We start from the raw sequence: 21,287 nt of genomic DNA, 5'->3' as shown, positions 1-21,287 counted from the left end.
CTCGTAATTTTCTGAAAAAAAATTTGTAGAAGGTCAGTAGGGTATAACCTGAAACAAACAATTTTTTTTAACCTTATGATGTATGTACCGTATAACGGGTATTTTCTGCGGTTGGAAATTTTTGCGATTTAACCCCTAAAAGGAAGCAAATTAATTTCTGCGTTTTCAATTTCTGCGCATGCATTATACCGCAAAAAAATATATACTGGGTATGATCACCAAACTCTAAGGATTATCAGATAGCCGCCATGTTTACGTTTTATAAATTCATTGAGACATATTGATCAAAGGTGCATGAGAACTGGTATTAAGCTTAATTAAACTACTATCTTTTAGTTAGTCTTTGAAAAAATATGTCGAGTCCCAATTGATATGAATTATTACAGTATCAGTCCACCCAAACAACAAAAAATTTTATTCTACATTGTATCAAACGTTTTATGCGATCTATTAAAATATTTAAATATATACATAATTAATGCACCCAAGCCATATTCTAAAAACACACTTATAGTTAATTGCCATCAAAATTAACCCAGTGTTTATATTTTAAGCTCAAACAAACAGTTGCATAATCAAGTAACCTAAAGTTGACCGTATACAATCACAGGTGCCATGTGCAATGAGGCATAACTAATCCTGTCAGTCGTCTGCATTGAGTGAAATTCACGAGACAATCAAGCCACGTAGGGTATACAAGCAGTAATTATGGTCTCAAGATAAAACACAAGATTGAAAAATAGTGTTAAAGAAAGAAAGAAAAGCTAATATGTGTTGTTTGCAGCTTTCGGAGTTTGGACAAATAATTGCGAAATGTCTTTTAGTCATTTACATGTAGGCCTCCATGCATATCCGTATAAAATAAAGAAATAGGTACAAGAAAAGATGTTTTTGTATAAAATTATTAAATTGATATTATTTACAGCAACGTTTTGATTCAATATGTTTTGGACAAATCCTGACATCTAAAATCTTCGAATTTCGATGACACCCGAATTTCTCGCTAACGAGGACGTGTCCACATAATTTTTGCTGCGTCCAATACGCAGTTTCTTGTGTTAATGAGAATCCTGTGACATACGCACAACTTATCATACTCGCATGTATAAAATATATATCTGAAGAAATATTGAAAAATATTTTGCGATTGTAATTTTTGCGGATTTGTCCTATCCGCAAAATTCCGCAAAAATTGGACAACCGCAGAAAGTACCCGTTATACGGTATGTAAATATTCATGAAGATTAATCTTACAGTTGTAATACTGGTAATGCTGAAATGTTTTCAATATATTACTACTCTAATAAAATAGTTAAAAGGAGTATTCTACTTAAGTATAGTAGTGTGGTCCCTTTTTACACCCTTGGTTTACCGGTTAAATATTAGCATACGGTATTTTGTTTGTTTTCATTGTGCATAACAAAGTATTTCTAATTAAAACATTGTGTATTTATAATGGATAATTAAACATATAAAAAATACAAACCTATTTTTAACACCTATTGCAATAAAAAATGCCGGAATATTTTGCCCCGATCAGACTTCGGTTTCTCTACTACATGGAATTGGGCGGAGACATTTAGATTAGATACTATAAAAAGATTTAGAGCTTGGTATGACATTTTTCTTTCAAAGACAAAATACTAGTACATGTATATGTTCAAGATTCACAACCAACTACAAATACAATTTTCTATTTATAAAACTTTGGCAATAAAAGCTATACACATGTAACAAGATGAACCAAACAAGTTCATGCTGATTGATATAAAACTGAGAACGTTTCAACTGAGAACTAGCACATTTACTGGGGGAATTTACCCGTAACGATACAAACCCACGTGGCTTGTTATGATTCTTAACAGGTCATAAAGAGGTTAATCGCATGTAAATGCAGAAGTCAGCGAAGAGATTCAAAATCACAATATTTTTAATTAGAAAGCATAGAGCACAAGGTTGTTCAACAAAGATATTTTCACTCAACCTTTACACATGTAATATACACATTATACATGTATTTCAAACTCAACTCTGAACAAACAAGTGTGCTTGGTGTTTACTACAGCTTTGAAGTGTGTACCTGTCACTGATTTCTTTTGATATTCAATACATGAAAATCATAGGACCCTACCTTCAACGCGCAGCTTCGTATGCTGCCTATATCTATTGTTTGACATTTTTAGATGATGATTCAAATAATAAAGACATTAGTTAATAATAAAATTTAATTTTCAAAAATTTTAATAAATGTTCAAAATTTAACGAGTAACCGGGGACCACAGATAAGCCTTATTGAGACTTGTTCTTTGATTGCTTTTAAAGAAAAGGGTTTGAAAATACGGTATTACTTCGATAACCCTGAATACAATTAAAATAACTTTCTCCTTTCTAATGAATAATTTCAAACAAAAATCCTTATGATGGTTAAGATCTTGTGTAAAGGTGTTTTAAATGAAGTTCAAAACTAATTGTTTTCTTTCATAATATGAAATAAACAACCATTTGGTTAATATTTTAATTTAAAAGTTTTAATTTAGATGACTGGGATAAAGATTTATTTTCTGTGAAGCATGGAAAATAAATAAATAAAAATGTAAACTTTAAGATAGAAATTTCATGTGAATATGTTTATGTATAATATTAATTAATTATACCCATTGAACAATCAATTTAGCATCGAAAATATTTATGCTTACAAATTTTGATCAAATTTTTAGTGAAAAGTCAGTGGTATGTTTTGAATGTGAAAATTTTGTTCGAGACTTCTCACCTTGGATTCATCTCGTAATTGTGCTCCCAAAGCGCTTTACAGTATATTGAGCGTGCGCGCACATTCTAAAAAAATTGGTCTAAAAACACATGCAAGCTCTCAAGGGTGCTGGGAAATAAAACTCGTTTATGTTAATATATAATTAAATCAAGATGTGTTTGTGAAACACTGATGCCCCCGTATGGCAACTTATAGCGAAGGTTAAACTTTCTCAAATGCAAATCCAATATGATGGTACCTAAAGTAAGGTTTTGTACCGAGGAATATACCTGTGAAATATGAAAGCCCTAGAAGCAACCATTGAAAAGATATGGAAAAGGTTAAAGTTTTTCAAAAGTAGGTAAAACTCCAATGCCATGGTCAAAGGGTGAAAGTTGTTGGTATCCTAAGGAAGGTCTTGTCACAAGGATTGCATATATGAAGTATGAAAGCCCTAGAAGCAACTGTTCAAAAGAAATGGCCAAGGTTAAAGTTTTCTTCAAAATTAGGTCAAACTCCAAGGTCAAGGTCAAAGTTTTTGGTATCCAAAGGAAGGTCTTGTCACAAGAATTACACATGTGAAGTATGAAAGCCCTAACACCAACCGTTCAAAAGTTATAGCCAATGTTAAAGTTTTTCAAAAGTAGGTCAAACTCCAAGGTCAAGGTCAAAGGGTCAAAGTTGTAGGTATCCAAAGAAAGGTCGTGTCACAAGGATTGCACATGTGAAGTATGAAAGCCCTAGCACAAACCGTTCAAAAGTTATAGCCAATGTTAAAGTTTTTCAAAAGAATTTCAAACTCCAAAGTCAAAGGGTCAAAGTTGTTGGTATCCAAAGAAAGGTCTAAATGTCACAAGGATTACACATGTGAAGTATGAAAGCCGTAGCACCAACCATTCAAAAGTTATGGCCAAGGTGGGTCAAACTGGGTCAAACACGAAGGTCAAGGTCAAATGGTCAAATATGATGGTACCCAAAGAAAGGTCTTGTCACAAGGAATATACATGTGAAATATGAAAGCTATAGCTTCAACCAATCAAAAGTTATGAGTAATGTTAAAGTTTTTGCGTACAAACAGACAATCAGACAGCTAGACAGACGGACAGACAGGGCAAAAACTATATACCCCCGAATCTTCGATACGGGGGCATAAAAATACAACATATAAAAATGTTCATTAGTCTTTGTCTAAGTACAACACATTATAATTTTTACAGAAAAAGTTGGTTAGTCTTTGCTTCAAAACTTTCTGTTCAGAATGAAGAGCCATCTATGTATGAGCCATAAAGACCAGAATATATCATGATTTTCTCAGGCAATGACCATTTTGCCCGAATCTAGAACTAGAACTAGACTCATATTCATGTCACAAAAATTAGATTATTATAATTTTCGTGCAGCTGGTTTCCCAGAGGACCAAAAATAAAGAATATTTCTTTTCTGATTAATACAGGCATGTAGTATCGTTTTTAAAGGAGAAAAAAGGAAAATTGTCCAAACCCGAGATTCCTATTCCATTGGAGGAGTAGGGGTGGGCTACAACTTACTTTCACATTTCGAATTTCATTAATACATATTATGCTACAATAAAATGATGGGCACAATCTAATTAAAATTAGACCATCCATTTTGCTTTTAGTAAATCTGTTCGTCACTCGTGACAAATACCTGGTATATATTACGAAGAGTGAGTTGAAAGTTCCAATTTAAATTTGATTGCGAAGAGTCAATCAACCTTTCAATGTACATTGTCCATTGTAAAAGTTTATGTTTGAAAAATGGTGACACCCCTAGCTCCTCCGATACTATATATGTGCCTGTATGAATCAGCAAAACCACTCAAAGTGCACTGTTACCATGCATAACCATTGTGAGCTTAATGTTTAGAAAGGTATAAATGTATTTTCATTAAAAATATCACCAAGTCCTATTCTGGGGTCTAAACGTTGGGTTCTGGACCGTCAATTTTAATTATTGGTAGATGGATTATTGTTAATCATAATCATACAAACTCTACCTGTTAAATATCAATGGTCAGAAAGAAAGATTTTTAAATATGTACTAATTTGGGATTAGACAATATACTCGAGCATATTAAAGCCTGGCTTTCAGTACTTTAAATACTTTGATTCTTACAGGGTTTTACTAAATCGTGCAAGTGACTTACTAGTGCATACATGTTTGTTTTCTTTTTAGGTCACCTGAGTCACTCAGGTGACCTATTGCTATCTGTTTTCGTGCGTCGTCCGTCGTGCGTTAACTTTTGAACATTTTTAACTTCTTCTCTAGAACCACTCAACCAATTTCAACCAAATTTGGTATAGAGCATCTATGGGTGAAGGGGAATAAAAATTATGAATTTCATGGTCCCTGCCCCCCTGGGGCCTGAGGGGTGGGGCTAAAACCACCAAAAATAATGCAATCTTTAAAAATCTTCTTCTTTACTCCTGGACATCAAGCAGTCAAACTGTTGGCATCATTGTAATAAGCATTGAGCCCTCTACCAAAATTGTGAAATTCATTGCCCCAGGGTCAGGGGTTCTGGTGTTAGGGCGGGGCTATATTGATTATATAGTGAAAATGCATTAATTCTTTGAAAATCTTCTTCTCTGCTCCTGGGTATTAAATAAAGGAACTAAGTACATAGTTATGATGAGCAAGAGTGCCTCTTCCAAAATTATGAAATTCATGGCCCCAGGGTCAGGGGTTTTGGGGTTAGGGCGGGGCTCTATAGATTATATAGTGAAAAGGCATTAATTCTTTGAAAATCCTCTTCTTTGCTCCTGGGTATTAAATAAAGTAACTAAGTACATAGTTATGATGAGCAAGAGTGCCTCTTCCAAAATTGTGAATTTCATGGCCCCAGGGTAGGGGTTCTGATGTTAGGGCGGGGCTCTATTGATTATATAGTGAAAATGCATTAATTCTTTGAAAATCTTCTTCTCTGCTTCTGGATATTTAATAAAGTAAATAAGTACACAGTTATGATGAGCAAGAGTACCTCTTCCAGAATTGTGAATTTCATGGCCCCAGGGTCAGAGGTTCAGGTGTTAGGGCGGGGCTCTATCGACTATATAGTGAAAATGCATTAATTCTTTGAAAATCTTCTCCTCTGCTTCTTGGCATTAAGGTGATAAACTAAGTACATAGTTATGATGAGGAGGTGGGCCTCTTCCAGAATTGTGAAAGCCATGGCCCCTGGGTCAGGGGTTCTGGTGTTAGGGCTGGGCTCTTATTGATTATATAGTGAAAATGCTTTAATTCTTTGAAAATCTTCTTCTCTGCTCCTGGGTATTATTTAAACAAACTAAGTGCATGGTTATGATGCATAAGGATGCCTTTTCAAAAATTGTGAATTTTATGGCCCCGGGGTCAGGGGTTCTGGTGTTAGGGCAGGGCTCTATTGATTATATAGTGAAAATGCATTGATTCTTTGAAAATCTTCTTCTCTGCTACTGGAGATTATTTAAACAAACTAAGTGCATGATTATGATAGACAAGGATGCCTCTTCCAAAATTTTTAAATATATGGCCTCAGTTTTTGGGGTTCTTGAGGAGGGGGGGCTCTATTGATTATATAGTGAAAAAAGCATTAATTCTATTAATTAATCATTAATTAATCCTGTCTGCTCCTTAGTGTTGAGCTGATAAATAAATTGCTTAGCTATGATGAAAATGGGAAATTCAAACAGAATTTTTAAATCTTGTGGTTCTAGGGTCAGGGATTCTGGCATAACGAGGGGGGGGGGGGGGTTGATAATATAGTGGAAAAGTGTTAATTCTTTGAAGTCCATAGTTATGATGATGAGGGTAACTCTTCCAAATTTGTAAATTTCTTGACCCTTGGTCTTGGGTTCTGGTGTTAGGGTAAGGCTTTGTTGAATCTGTAGTGAAAATGCATTGTACCTGTGAAATTCTTCTCTGCTTCTGGACATATCGGAAGCAAACTGAGTAAAAGTTTAAATGATATGAATAAGCGTATTTCTACCAGATTTTTAAACATCTGGACCATTCGTCTAAGCATTCTGGTCCTGGGCAGGGCTCTATTAATTTGTATTCTACTGAGAGAAGTTATTCCCCTTTTCCATTCACCTTTGATAATTAATCACTGTAAATAATGTATTTGAAAGGTTAATAGAATAAAATAATTATGCAAGAATGTTTATCGTATAATTAAAAAAGTAACTTTCTTAGTTTTAATAATCAGGTAGACCTGTAAGTAATAGATAAATAAAAATGAGACAAAAATAACTTATCTTATTAAAAGTTCTTCAAAGACCATAATATAGGTCAATGCTAGAGGTCTTAATATGGGTTTAAAAATAGTACAGAAGCACTAATAGTTTGTTAATAGTCTGCTTGGTGATAGTGTCAAGTGGGGGACAGATTAGAACTTAATTTATGAGTTGATACTGAATACTAGACTAATTATTTTGTTGATCCTGATTTTCCTACTTCTCTTGCTTTAGGGCAACAATGCTTCATCTATCAGTGTATTTAAGGTATTAGAGGTGTAATACGCCATTTCCGGTAAAAATGACGGCATTTACCGAGGTGTTTGACATCGGCAGTTTTCGGAACACTGTACTTCGTAAACAAAAATGGCGTGTCGTCAAGACGGCCTAGGACGCTAACATAAAACATACACCAAAGAAAAGGAATATAACTTAGCGGAGGAGAGAATAAATATGATATTACGTAGAAAACACGTTAATATATTTTGTTAGACAAAATATGCAGTCAAAACGATGATACCTTCAAATACACACTTCATGGGTTTTTCCAACTTCTAAAAATAGCACCATTTTCGAAGAACGAATGAAGTATACCTTAAATTCGCATCGCAATTTCTTGTGATTCTGTCAATATCAGCAAACCGTGTGAGGGGAAAAAATGTATGTTATAGGTAGCATTGCATGCATTGTAGAATCTGCAATTTATAAGTGACGTTCAATGTCCATACGTAAAATATCTGAGATGTTCAAAATTTATCAGTAAAAAATAGAATGTAAATATGTTTACAACATTAAAGAAAAAAAAAATCAATTTTAGATATAGGAATAAATGATTTATTCTGGGTTGAGTTAGGGTGATTTTTGTTATTTTATTTACATTAATTAATTTTTTTCTATTTTTACATAAGTTTACCGTTTAGAAAGGGGGGGGGGGTGAATATTTTTTATTGATATTTTTTATATACATGTGGGGAACAAATTAGTTTTTTTTTTTTTTTTACCTTTTGGTTATGTTTCTGTCAGTATATATTTTAGTCTACATTGTATAGTAATGTTTTGATCTGTAAAGAACTTCATGCACATGGAAGCTGCAAAAATGTAGGTCATTTTGCAAATCTTTGTCTGGGTCAAGGTCACTGTGATGAGGTCAATCTTCTGAACAAATGAATCTGACTAAAGTGAAGTGTATTCAATATGACAATAACCTGTTGTTTATATATGCTCATCATTTCATTAATTATCACATATCCCATGACATTTACAAAAAATAATGGCTTAAATTTTTAGGGGTACATCGCTATGATACAGAATATAGATAATATTGTGGATGGAATACATTTTTTTGTTGTTATATTATCACTAACACACCTTACACAAAATTGATATTGTTCTTTTATTGATCTTTCCTACCATATTTTTCTTTGACAGAATATTACAAACGGTTTTATGAAAAAAATCGCCAAAATTGTCACTCAAAGTAGACAAGTTCTCTTGATTACAAGTATTCATATCTCATACCTGATGAATTTGAACTAAAAAGAATGCATATATGCAATCTGTACTGCTTAGTGTTGCAGCTGAATACATGAAACATTCAACTGTTTGCGACTAACTAGAGTAGAGGTAAAAATTACATCTGTACCTTTTGTCTATTAAAGGTGCACCAGTGGTTTGAGGGTACAGGCATCAAAATAAGTATAGAAAAATTATGTTTGGACAGAATTGCATGAAACTTTGGGAAATATTGCCTGAAGTGTTGTCCATTATAACTTATCTGAATTTAGTCATATTCAAGGTCATGACCATTACACCCCTAATACCTTAACTTCTAAATTGTTGTATTATACTCAGGTGACCGTTAAGGCCCTTGGGCCTCTTGTTATTATTAAATATACTAATCTGGAAATCTGTTTATTTACTTTAATTATGTGAAATGCATTAAGACATTTACTGTAGACTGATTGCTGAAATAAGTGCCATTTTAGCAGGTTGTTCCATGATGTGTAATGTAGATAACCCACTGAGTAAATAATGTGAATCTTCGCTTTTCTACAGCACATAATCATGTGTCATTTTTACTATCAAACTGTGAAGACTTTATTGTAATTTCCATTGGAAGAATTTTATAAATTGTACCATGTTAAAATGGTTTCCTGAATGAGTATAGAAATTTAAACTTTTTCCCACCACAGTTTGAGCAAATTTCTTACCTTAAATGCATTATAGAAAGGTCTATCCAGTAAATAGGGTGAGTCATAAGCACCATAAAAAAATATTGTCATACCCTCTGAAAAAAAAATTCTCAAAAAGTTTTTCTGATCACATTTCGTCTGTAGTCCATCTGTCCATCTATATGTCCATCCATTTGTCTAGGTGTTCATCTAGCTGTCTGTCCATCTGTCTGTCTGTCTGTAAACTTTTCAAATTTTCAACTTCTTTTTAAGAACCACTTGGAAAATTTGACTGGAGGTAAAATTCCAGATCAATGATTGTTAGCACTTTGAATGTGTTCACATACAAATAAATGGGTCTGGACAACCCAATGAAAAAAGGACATTGTTCCTGTGATAATGATTCAATAAATTATATGTTTTATATACCATATTCCCTTCATTTATTCCCGTTTTTTTTAAATACACATTGCTAGGTATCATTATTGTTGCACAAAATGTGCTCATCTTGATTTTACCGGAAACAGAGAGACAACTCTCAAACCATCATGATTTAATTGACAGTATTACAGTGTATTAAAAAGTCGAAGTTTTTATTTGAAGCACTTAAAACAGAAGAAGGGGTCAAAAACTTAAAAAACGGATATATTTGGAAGACCTGTAATAATTAAGTAATTATCAGAAAATATGTGTCTCGTAAAAATACTAATAGTAGAGTAACTAGGTAATTGACGATGTTTGTATAAATTATACAAGTTAATTAAGATTTACTGTATGACCCCAAGTGAAGATCAACTTAAAAGTGCTTAAAAATACCAACAGTACTAATTCTATAGCCTCCAGGGACAGAGCTGAAAGCATTACTCTTATACATACGATATTGAAAATTTACGCGAGGTGTCTTTTACTTCTGTGAAATTTTATGCGTTTTAATTTTACGGATTTATAAAACTTGTAAAAATTAGCAGCATGTAAAAATACCCGTTATACAGTAATTAAGAATTAGTGAGCTTTTCTGATCAAAATTTGACCATTGTCTGTCATCGTTGTCATTATCGTTGTTGTGGTTGTCATAAACTTTTCACCTTTTCATCTTCTTCTTCAGAACTACTGAGTCAATTTCAACCACACTTTGCACAGAGTATCCTTGGGTGAAGGGGATTCAGGTTTATTCACATGAAGGACCACACCCTCTTCCATGGGGAGATAAATACAAATTTGTGAAGAATTAATGGCATCTTTTAAAAATCTTCTCAAGAACCACTGGGCCAGGAAAGATGAAACTCATGTGGAATCATTCCCAGGTAGTGTAGATTCAAGTTTTTTCAAATCATGACCCCCGGGGGTAGGGTGGGGCCACAATGGACGATCAAAGTTTAACATAGGAATATATAGCAAAAATCTTTAAAAATCTTCTTCTCAAGAACAGCAAAGCCATGATTGGTAATATTTATATGCAAGCATCCTCAAGTGATGTAGATTCAGATTGTTCAGATCATGACCCTCGGGGATAGGGTGGGGCCACGATGGAAGGACAAAGTTTTATAGAGGAATATATAGGAAAAATCTTTAAAAAAATCTTCTTCTCAAGAACAGCAAAGCCATGATTGGTCATATTTATAGGGAAGCATCCTCAGGTGGTGTAGATTAAATTTTGTTCAAATCAGGACCCCTGGGGACAGGGTGGGGCCAACATGGACAATCAAAGTTTTACATACCGTATATACTCGCCTATAAGTCGTTTTTTTGGGAGTTAAAATTTGGTCCAAAACTCTATGTCCGACTTATAGGCAAGTCATGAAAAGATTAGTATTTTTCTGGACGACGAAATGTAGTATTTTATAAACATTTCCCATGATTTTCGTTGAACAAAGTCTGGATATATTATATCATTTATTTATTCTAAGATTATACATAAAGGACAAGTGTTTACATATTTTAATAACTGTATTTTTATCCTCAATGTGCATTATGTATTTTTCTTAATGATTTAAAAATTAAATATCGGCATCATTTCTAAAAATATTAATCGAAACCATGTTAAAACATCAGAGCATTGATTAGAAATTGTCAACTGATTCTGGCAAAAACATGTACCTACTTATAAGCGGGTCAATGTCAAATCCCTCCAAAACAACCTCAAAAAATACAAGCGACTTATAGGCGGACCGACTTATAGGCGAGTATATACGGTAGGAGTATATATGAAAACAAATTAAAAATTTTCTCAAGAACAGCAAAGCCATGATTTGTCATATTTATGTGGAAGCATCCTCAGGTGGAGTAGATTCAAGTTTGTTCAAATCATGACCCCTGGGGTAGGGTGGGGCCACAATGGAGAATCAAAGTTTTACATAGGAGTATATAGGAAATTATTTAAAAAATCTTTTTCTTAAGAACAGCAAAGCCGTGATTGGTCATATTTATATGGAAGCATCCTCAGGTGGTGTAGATTCAAGTTTGTTCAAATCATGACCCCCAAGGGTAGGGTAGGGCTACAATGGTCAATCAAAGTTTTACATAGGAATATATAAAAAAAAATCTTCTCAAGAACAGCAAAGCCATGATTGGTTATTAACTATTCGGATGTATCTTAAGGTAGTGTAGATTCATGTTTGAAAAAAACCATGACCCCCTTGGGAAACTGGGGGGCCGCAATTGATGATTAAAGCTATGCATAGGAATACATAGGCAAATTTTAAAAAAAATCTTCTTCTCAAGAACAGCAAAGCTATGATTGGTCATAATTATATGGAAGCATCCTCAGATAGTGTAGATTCAGATTTGTTCAAACCATGACTCCCGGGGTAGGGTGGGACCATAATGAAAGTTCAAACTTGTAGGAAAAAAGTCACAGACAAAGAAATATGTTAGCATCTTTAGTTAGTGTAGATTCAATTTTGTTCAAATCATAACACGGACCTCCAAAACATCAGAGGTGGGATCAGATGCCATGGAGGAGAGAGAATCCCCTGCGGAATGGTCACACACGCTGTGTGCTCCCTGTCTTCTCTTTATAGTACATAACATTTAATCTAAATGTATTTTGTTGCATGGCAGAGAGCAAAATGAGAGCTTTCCATTGATATATGATATCTTATATATAGTATCTGCATCTTTAGAAAATAAAAACAACAGAAATAAGTCAAAGATTCATAATTTTTGAAGCGTTATGCTGATGCACTTATTTTGTACATTTTAAAAAATGATTTAATTAAAATGTTGTTGAATGAAACATTTTAAAATAAATATACTTTATTATAGAGAAATCATTCTTGTTAATCATGTTAATTCAAAATAAAAAAATGCATTGATTCTTTATGGATAAATATTGTACTATAATTATGTTTTTTTTACTTCTAATGGTCAAACATGTTTTGTAATTTTTGATGAATTACACCATATGATCATAAATTATATACTAATTGTATAAATAAATGCCCAAGATTTAATTATACAATAATATTTTCTTTAAGTTGATTGTCCACAATAGAGATGTTTAAAGGTGTAATAGTCCGTAGCCCCAGTGCTCACATGAAATTCATCCTTCTTAGATGCTAAATTAAAGTCATTCTTGGTCTTTAGATGGTCTTGGACTATATTTGTTATCAAAATAATAATTACATGTAATTATGACATGTATTATTTTGTTCTAACAATTTTAAGTTTACTCATATTGGGAATTGATATGAAGTTTTTGTTTTATTTTCTTAAATTTCACAGGATTTTTGTATAAATTGATTTTATATCCAAATGAAGGGATTTAATAAACACACATGAACTCCAAGATAATAATTTGAACAAATATTTACTGATATAAGCAACTATTTTTGAGTCGGCTCGCGCGAGCTACTCCTTGTTAACACAGCTGTAAAATTTATCACTCATTCATCAAGGTGATTCATACGCTAAATGTGATAGTTCTAGCAAAAAATGCTTTTGTTTGAGTGATTGCATAAACTTAAGATGTATAAACAGTGTAAAATTTCATATTGTTACATTATGTATGTCTTTTTTGTTATTTCAAGAAAAATTCAATTAAATATCTGTACAATTTACAATTACTGCGTATGAATATATTTGTGCTATTAGTTAGGCAGATATAATCTTCCCATCTTAAGTTTATTTATCATTGACCTAGATTATTTACTCATTTACTGCAGCTAGTGTGCCTGAAAAATATATATATTTTTAGAATCCAGGTTTGCAGTGTGAACCATTGGCCAAATTACTCCATAACACTGACCACTGCAGCTAGTGTGGCTAAATTTATTTTTAGAATCCAGGCATGCAGTGTTGCTTTACACAATAATGTCGATAAATAGGCCAACAATGTAAAATTTTCTAACATAATCATGGTGATGTTATTTACAGGTACATGTACTTTGGTCTTGGTTTATAAATATGCATCTTTTTCAAATATTAGATTATTAGTTACTTAACATAAACATAATCATAATGCTTATTATAGTAAAACTGTGTGAATACATGGATATAGTTAGGGGGGTCTTAAAAAAATTACCCATAGATGTCTAATGTTTGTTTTCCATTACTGTTGGTTGTTTCTTAGAGATTGTAGCTTATGTTTATACCCTAAATTTTTTTTTCACTGTTATTTTTTCTCCTTTTTTTGGTTTAACATGATTTTCCCTCTCCCTTTTTAGCTCTTCTGAGCCAAAGGCTCAAAGAGCTAATGCTATGGCCATTTGTGCGGTGTGCGTAAACTTTTTAGAATATGGGCCATAACTCAAGAACCCCTTGGCCAATTATTGTCAAATTTGTCACAGGGTATCCTTGGCCCAAGGGCTCCCTTTTATACTAAAACTGGGGTTGTGACCCTTTAACAAGGGGAGATAATTAGGAAAATAGAAAAAAAGTACTGGTTGCTAAAAAATCTTCTTCTCAAGAACCACTGGGCAGATTATCACCAAACTTACACAAAAGGATGAGGATATGTTGTAGATTAAAATTTGCACGGGGATTTACCCTGGGGCAAAGGGCGTGGTCTCAAGGTCACTTCACTTTTATTAAAATGTTGATATTTTGTTTACTATAAGGACTAGGATCATCAAATCTTGTCAGTTGGTGCATCTAAGACCTCATATCATGTTGACTCAAAAGTAGGTCATGGTGACCTACTTTTTAAATTTTGTGGCCATTCTTTTTCAAAATGATTTAGAGGCATATTTTGGACAATTTAAGGCCTATGATCATCAAACTTTGTCAGTTGATGCATCTTGGGTCCTCAAAGTACGTCAACTAAAAAGTAGGTCACCTTGACCTACTTTTTGAATTTTATGGCTAATCATTTTTAAAACAATTAAGGTCATTAATTCGAATACGGGGAGGCTTAGAATCATTAAATCTTGTAAGATGATGCATCTTGGGGCCATAAAACATATTTATTAAAAAGTATGTCACAGTGACCAACTTTTTGAACTTTGCAGGCATTCGATTTCAAAGCATTTTAGAGGCATAATTTGGACATTTTAAGTCCTATGATCATAAAACTTTGTAAGTTGATGCATCTTGGGTCCTCAAAAAAGGTCAACTGAAAATTAGGTCACCGTGACCTACTTTTCAATTTATATGACTATAATTAAATATTTCAGGAAAAATTGGCTTAGAATCATCAAACTTTGTCAGTTGATGCATCTTGGGTCTTCGGAGTATGTCGAATAAAAAGTAGGTCACCGTGACCTACTTTTGAAAATTTATGGCTTTAATTAAATATTTCGGGTACTAATTGGCTTAGAATCATCAAACTTTGTCAGTTGATGCGTCATGGGTCTTTGGAGTAGGTCGACTAAAAAGTAGGTCACCGTGACCTACTTTCAGAAAATTTATGGCTTTAATAAAATATTTCGGGTACTAATGGGCTTAGAATCATAAAACTTTGTCAGTTTATGCGTCATGGGTCCTCGGAGTACAACAACTGAAAAATAGGTCACAGTGACCTACTTTTGAAAATTTATGGCTTTAATCAAATATTTCGGGTACTAATTGGCTTACAATCATTAAACTTTGTAAGTTGATTCGTCTTGGGTCCTCGGAGTACAACAACTGAAAAGTAGGTCATGGTGACCTACTTTTGAAATTTTATGGCTGTATTTAATATTTTCAGGAATTATTTGGCTTAGAATCGTCAAAATTTGTCAGTTGATGCATCTTTGGTCCTTGGAGTAGGTTGACTGAAAAGTAGGTCACTGTGACCTACTTTTGAAAATTTATGGCTGTAATTAAATATTTTGGGTACTTATTGGCTAGAATCATCAAACTTTGTCAGTTGATGCGTCATGGGTCTTCGGAGTAAGTCGACTAAAAAAGTAGGTCACCGTGACCTACTTTCGGAAAATTTATGGCTTTAATGAAATATTTCAGGTACTAATTGGCTTAGAATCATAAAACTTTGTCAGTTTATGCGTCATGGGTCCTCGGAGTACAACAACTGAAAAGTAGGTCACGGTGACCTACTTTTGAAATTTTATATCTGTATTTAATATTTTCAGGAATTATTTGGCTTAGAATTGTCAAAATTTGTCAGTTGATGCATTTTTGGTCCTCGGAGTAGGTTGACTGAAAAGTAGGTCACGGTGACCTACTTTTGAAAATTTATGGCTTTAATTAAATATTACAGGTACTAATTGGCTTAGAATCATCAAACTATGTCAGTTGATGCATCTTGGGTCCTTGGAGTAAAACAATTGATAAGTAGGTCACTGACCTACTTATAAAATTTTATGATTATAATTTTAAAAAACATATTAGGTATTAATTGGCTTAGAATCATCAAACTTAGTTGATGGGTCCTCAGAGAATGACAAGTGATAAGTAGGTCACCATGACCAACTCTCAGGTACTAATTGGCATAGAATCATCTTGGGTTCTCAGAGTGTGAATTGGAATTTCAAGGGTTTATGTAAATATACAGGATACTTCGAAGCTTCAAATAGAAGTGATAGGTTGTACAGTTTATCAGAAGAGCGATTCAAGGCCCATGGGCCTCTTGTTTCACTTTATTGTAGTTTATTGTTTCTTAATGGAACACTGAGATCTATTTAGAGTTATGATAATTATAATTTTAAAAAATCTGAAGTGAAGTCTTTTTAATAATTCAGTTGACTTAGAAAGGTGGGAGATAAACCCTTAACCTTAATTTACTTTTGGAGCTGTGGGGTAAATTGAGACCCTTTCAAATTTAAGCAGATGTATTCAGATCCCTTTTCAAAATTTTTGTCACATTATGTAATCTTATTTGTGTATTTACAAACCCAGACTTTAAATAAATTACAAAAATCCCATGTGAGGTGGCATTGAAGCCCTTAATTTTTTAACATTCATATTCAATCTCTTTAGATGCAGTATAAACCGAATATAAGGTATGATGTCCGGTTGTATGAAAAAGCTCATTAAACTCGAGCGAGTTGACTCTCAGGCCCTTCAGGCCTTTGATTTATGGTCTCTCATCAAATGAAAAAGACTCTATGTATAGTCCGTAGCCCAGGGTCTCAAACTAGTTAATCAAAAAATATGTGACACATGTACAATTTTTCTCTTAGTATTACCAAATAGGTTTGAAATTTTCATCCCCTTATACAGTTTCTGTAGAAAAATTGAAAATACTTTAATGTATTTTTTCTTCAAATGTCCAAATATTAAGAGTAGAAATACGTTCAGTTGAAAGATTAACAAATTTACCCATGTCCTTTATAAACTGTAACATTTTAATGGAAATGAGTTATCTGATTTTTTTGCTCAGACAATATTTTGTGAAGAGTTTGTATTTGAATTATACTTTTTTTGTTCAGTTGAATGTGATAAAGATAAATGTTATGCCTGAATATGTATAGTCCATAGCCGACTTGGGTCTCTTTTATGGTAAGAGTGAAATCTTTTTAACAGCTTGACAGAAATGTACAGACATTTCAGACAATCTGCCAAAAGGATGTAGTGTTACATAAAACATACTTGTAGTACATTTCATTGACTTCATTTTTTTGTTAATCTGCAACCAACATGGGCAGGGTTGGTCGGGAAATACCAGTGGTGGGAATTACCAGTGGTAAATACCGGTATTTCCCATCCCGGGAAATACTACAAATTTTCTCTAAACTGGGAAATACTGGGAAATACAAAGTTATTAAAGTTTTTTTTTATTTCTCTAATTCATTCAATCTTATACAAAATTTAAAAATAAAATAAACATAAAAACAGAAGATGAATAATATGGAAAATGTATCAAATTGCAATTTAACACATATTACTCCAGGTCCCATCACCATAAGCATTCTGAAACATTTCCCCCAGGCTTTATAAAACTGAAGTTTTCCAATTTAATTCTTTTCAGTTTTGTAGAATTATTAAGTTTAATAATTATAAATCCAAGAACAAAAAAAAAATTGTTTTTATCCTTCTATAAACACTGTAGTTATTACAAACAGTCATGTTGTTTTAACAAACTGCTTTGGACAGTTTTGTGCTCCTGTTTTGAGAGATAATTACCTTGAGTAGAACTGAAAGGCTTCTTCTTAGATTTGCTATTTATATCATACTCTACAGTTAAGAAGTTTCTTAGATACTTCTTTAGTTATATAAAAACCCAATTGGAATCTTTGGGTTCATTTCATGGACCTTTATAGACTACATCTGACTCAAGCATGAAACAAATGACACTCAAGTCTGGTATATGAATATACTGTGTTATGATTATATAAAATGAATTACTTGGAAACCAGAAATTTTTTAAATCAGGAACAGTGATTTCAGGTAGATATCTTAGCCAGTACTACATGTCAATATGAATGAAATATGTAGCTATTTTTTATTTCCCAGTATTTCCCGGGAAATACCAGTAATTCCCGGTAATTACCAGTATTTCCCACCGTCCTGGGAAATATGAGTATTTCCCAGTTTTTTGCCAACCCTGAACATGGGCACCTGATCTTGGCCAAGCTGTACAAGGGTTCATGATTTTTTTCCAATACCTCCTTCAATAGTTTTAAAGATATCATTTTTTTCATTTTGCAGATCAAATAAACGTACATCAGAGATGAACATGACGCTTAGACTTTGATTTTTGATCATAGGTAAAGGTACCAGTTGTTAAAATTAGTCATTTAAATGCAAAATTTTGCATACTGTGTTCGTTTTTTTTCTAACAACTTCTAACAGTTTCAAGATAAGAAGTTTTTGCTTTGCAGATCAATTGTACATACATCTAGTATGTGCTTAGTACTTGGATTTAGACTTCTGATCATTTATAAGGTCACTTGAGTTCACTCAGGTAACCTATTGCTATCTCTTTTTGTCCATCGAGTGTGTCATGCGTTTTGCTTTGAGTGTTAACATTTGTACATTTTCAGCTTCTGCTCTGGAACCACTGAACCAATTTCAACCAATTTTGGCATATAGCTTCTATAAAAATTGTGAAATTCCTCAGTTACGTTAAGGAAGGCCTGAGTTCACATCTGTGATGCAACGTATGGGAAGTTTCATTGTGACGTCATTAAAAATTTAACAAGCGACAAAAATCTATTTAACTCCTTGATGTTGCGTAAATAATAACTTGCATTTATTTATTTTATCAATTATTTACAAAGCATGTAAAATCACAACATTTGATAACAATACTGCCAAGTTATTTGAAGCAAATCTTGTGTCATAAATGACGGTACATGTACTAGCCTTGACTTGACACAGTACAAGCGATCCAGAGGAGTGGATTCATTGGATTAATAATTACAAAAAATGCTTAAATAAATATAAAACCACTGGCAATGTTTAAATCAAATCAATAAAATTAAAAGGAAATAATTTATTTAAAACAATAATGTAGATTATTAATTTATCTAGGTGCTATGGAGCTGCACAAAGACAGAGAATGTAAAGAATATTGATAACACAATAAGTGTATACCTGATTATCATCAAAAGTGTAAGGGCATAGACTAGACTGTTTGTGCTGAAATATGGAATATCAATTGCTTTTATCATGTTTATTTTGAAAGTGCTGGGAGCTGATTCTGGTTGGCATAACATTATTTTTATTCATGACAGAATTGAATGACACACAGCTGATACATGCGATGTAACTGGCACTGAGTAAGCCATAAACCTATCCATTATGGATATCTATATTACCTTCCCTACATGTTTTCAGTTACTTTGTTACAAAGATTTTTTAAAATAATACGTATTAAGCAGACCAGAATGTACTAAGATCACATTTTCCATTTCTTTCCTTAACATAGCTGAGTCATGGTCCCTGCCCCCCTGGGGCCTGAGGGGTGGGGCTAAAACAATGAAAATTAGTGCAATCTTTAAAAATCTTTTCTTTACTCCTGCACATGAAGCAGTTGTTGTACATGTAATAAGTATGGAGTCCTCTACCAAAATTGTGAAATTCATGGCCCTTGGGTCAGGGGTTCTGGTGCTAGGGTGGGGCTATGTTAAACATATAGTGAAAATGCATCAATTCTTTGAAAATCTTCTTCTCTGCTCCTGGGTATTAATGAAACAATTTAAATGCATAGTTGTGATGGGGACGGATGCCTCTTCCAAAATTGTGAATTTCATGGGCCCTGAGTCGAGAAATCTGGAGTTAGGGCGGGGCTCTAGTTATTATATAGTGAAAATGCTTGAATTCTTTGAATATTTTCTCTGCTTCTGGGTATTAATTTGATGAATTAATACATAGTTATGGTGAGGAAGAGTGCCCCTTCCAAATTGGTGAATTTCATTGCCCCTGGGACAGGGGTTCTGGTGTTAGGGCGGGGCTCTTATGATTATATAGTGAAATGCATTAATTCTTTGAAAATCTTCTCCTCTGCCCATGGGTATTAAGGAAACAAACTAAATGCATAATCATGATGAGGAAGGGTGCGTCTTCCAAAATTGTGAATGATGTGGCCCATGGGTCAGGGGTTCTGTTGAGGGGAGGCGGGTATTTAATACATACTGAAAATAAAATAATGTTCTTTTGCTCCCGGGCATTAAGCAGACAAACTAAATGCAAAGTTATGATGAGCAAGGTTGCCTCGTCTAAAATTGGGAATTTCATGGCCCCTCAGTCAGGGGTTCTAGTATTTGGACAGGGCTCTATTCAGAGTAAACAGCAGAAATGCATTTAATACTTTGAAAATCTTCTCCATTAAGCAAACAGACTAAATGCAATAATATAAATGTAAATGTTTAAATATAGATATAAGTTAATGTGCCTTTACTCTGTTCCTGGGTATCTAGGAGGCAGAGTACAAAATTGTAATAAGTGAAGCAAATGGGAGTTTCTTTCCTTTGCTAAATTGTGTTTAATCAAGAAATTCTTCTGTTTAATTTAATTAACAGGTTATTTGATTGAATGAGAATACAAGAAAGAATTTTATTATATATATATATTGAATAAAAATAAATGTTTCGTTTAAACGAGCAAAGCATGCTCAAAGTCAAATTTTTGGAAGAGTTTCCAAAAACCAAATATTTCTATCAGACATTTGGACTGATGATTTAATGTGTTCTACCATTCCGAAGTAAATTCTACCAGTCCAAATAAATTCTAGTATACAGTACCCGCATCGTTATTCTTTACAGGATACACGATACGTAGGATACACGCACGATACGATAGGATAAACGCACGATACGATAGGATACACGCACGATAGGACCGGATACACGCACGATAGGATAAACGCAAAACACGATAAACGCAAAATACGATAAACGCAAAACACGATAGACCTGATAAACGATCTTCACGATAAGATAAACGCAAAACCTGATAGGATTGTTTCAAAATGCGAAACGTATTTTGACAAGACGAATTGTTTCCTTTTTAGATACACTGTAGTATGATGATTTTAATTACTTACAAAGCCGCAAATCTAAATGCTTAAATATATTAAATGTATTATGGTTAAACATTTGAGGTAACTATGCTTTGTACAAGAAACATGTTTTGTTTTTGTTTTGTTTTTTTTTTTTGTCAATAATGGTTCGTCACAAAATTCAAACTGTAATTATTTTAGGTAATTTGCACTCTTTGGTGGGAATTATGCGATTGCTTGTATAATAATTCAAATGTCGAAATTCCCTCGAATCGTTAAATTTAAATTTTAGTCGTTTAAAAACAGAGATT

General features: G+C 33.3%; 1 protein-coding gene and 1 long non-coding RNA gene across 5 annotated transcripts in view; one reads left to right on the top strand and one right to left on the bottom strand.

The window, feature by feature from the left end:
* The window catches only part of LOC133175270 (O-methyltransferase MdmC-like), a 186,866-nt gene that overhangs the window by 93,024 nt on the left and 72,555 nt on the right, over positions 1 to 21,287 (bottom strand). The gene's annotated exons all lie outside the window — the stretch shown is intronic.
* LOC133175281 (uncharacterized) overlaps positions 1 to 21,287 on the top strand; it is a 62,774-nt gene that overhangs the window by 27,636 nt on the left and 13,851 nt on the right. For 2 of the 4 annotated variants that reach the window (XR_009719264.1, XR_009719262.1), the window contains exon 2: positions 18,183 to 18,241. The exons of 1 other annotated variant lie outside the window; for it this stretch is intronic. This is a non-coding gene — a long non-coding RNA (uncharacterized LOC133175281). Of the gene's footprint in view, positions 1 to 10,260; positions 10,460 to 18,182; positions 18,242 to 21,287 lie in introns of all 4 variants that reach the window. One more of the 4 variants, XR_009719263.1, reaches the window with a different exon arrangement.

Source organism: Saccostrea echinata, unplaced genomic scaffold (genome assembly GCF_033153115.1).
Source record: "Saccostrea echinata isolate AGI-Se365-2 ecotype Australia unplaced genomic scaffold, CSIRO_AGI_Sech_v1 ptg000002l, whole genome shotgun sequence".
NCBI classification, from domain to species: domain Eukaryota; kingdom Metazoa; phylum Mollusca; class Bivalvia; order Ostreida; family Ostreidae; genus Saccostrea; species Saccostrea echinata.
This window is presented reverse-complemented; position numbering and strand designations above follow the sequence as displayed.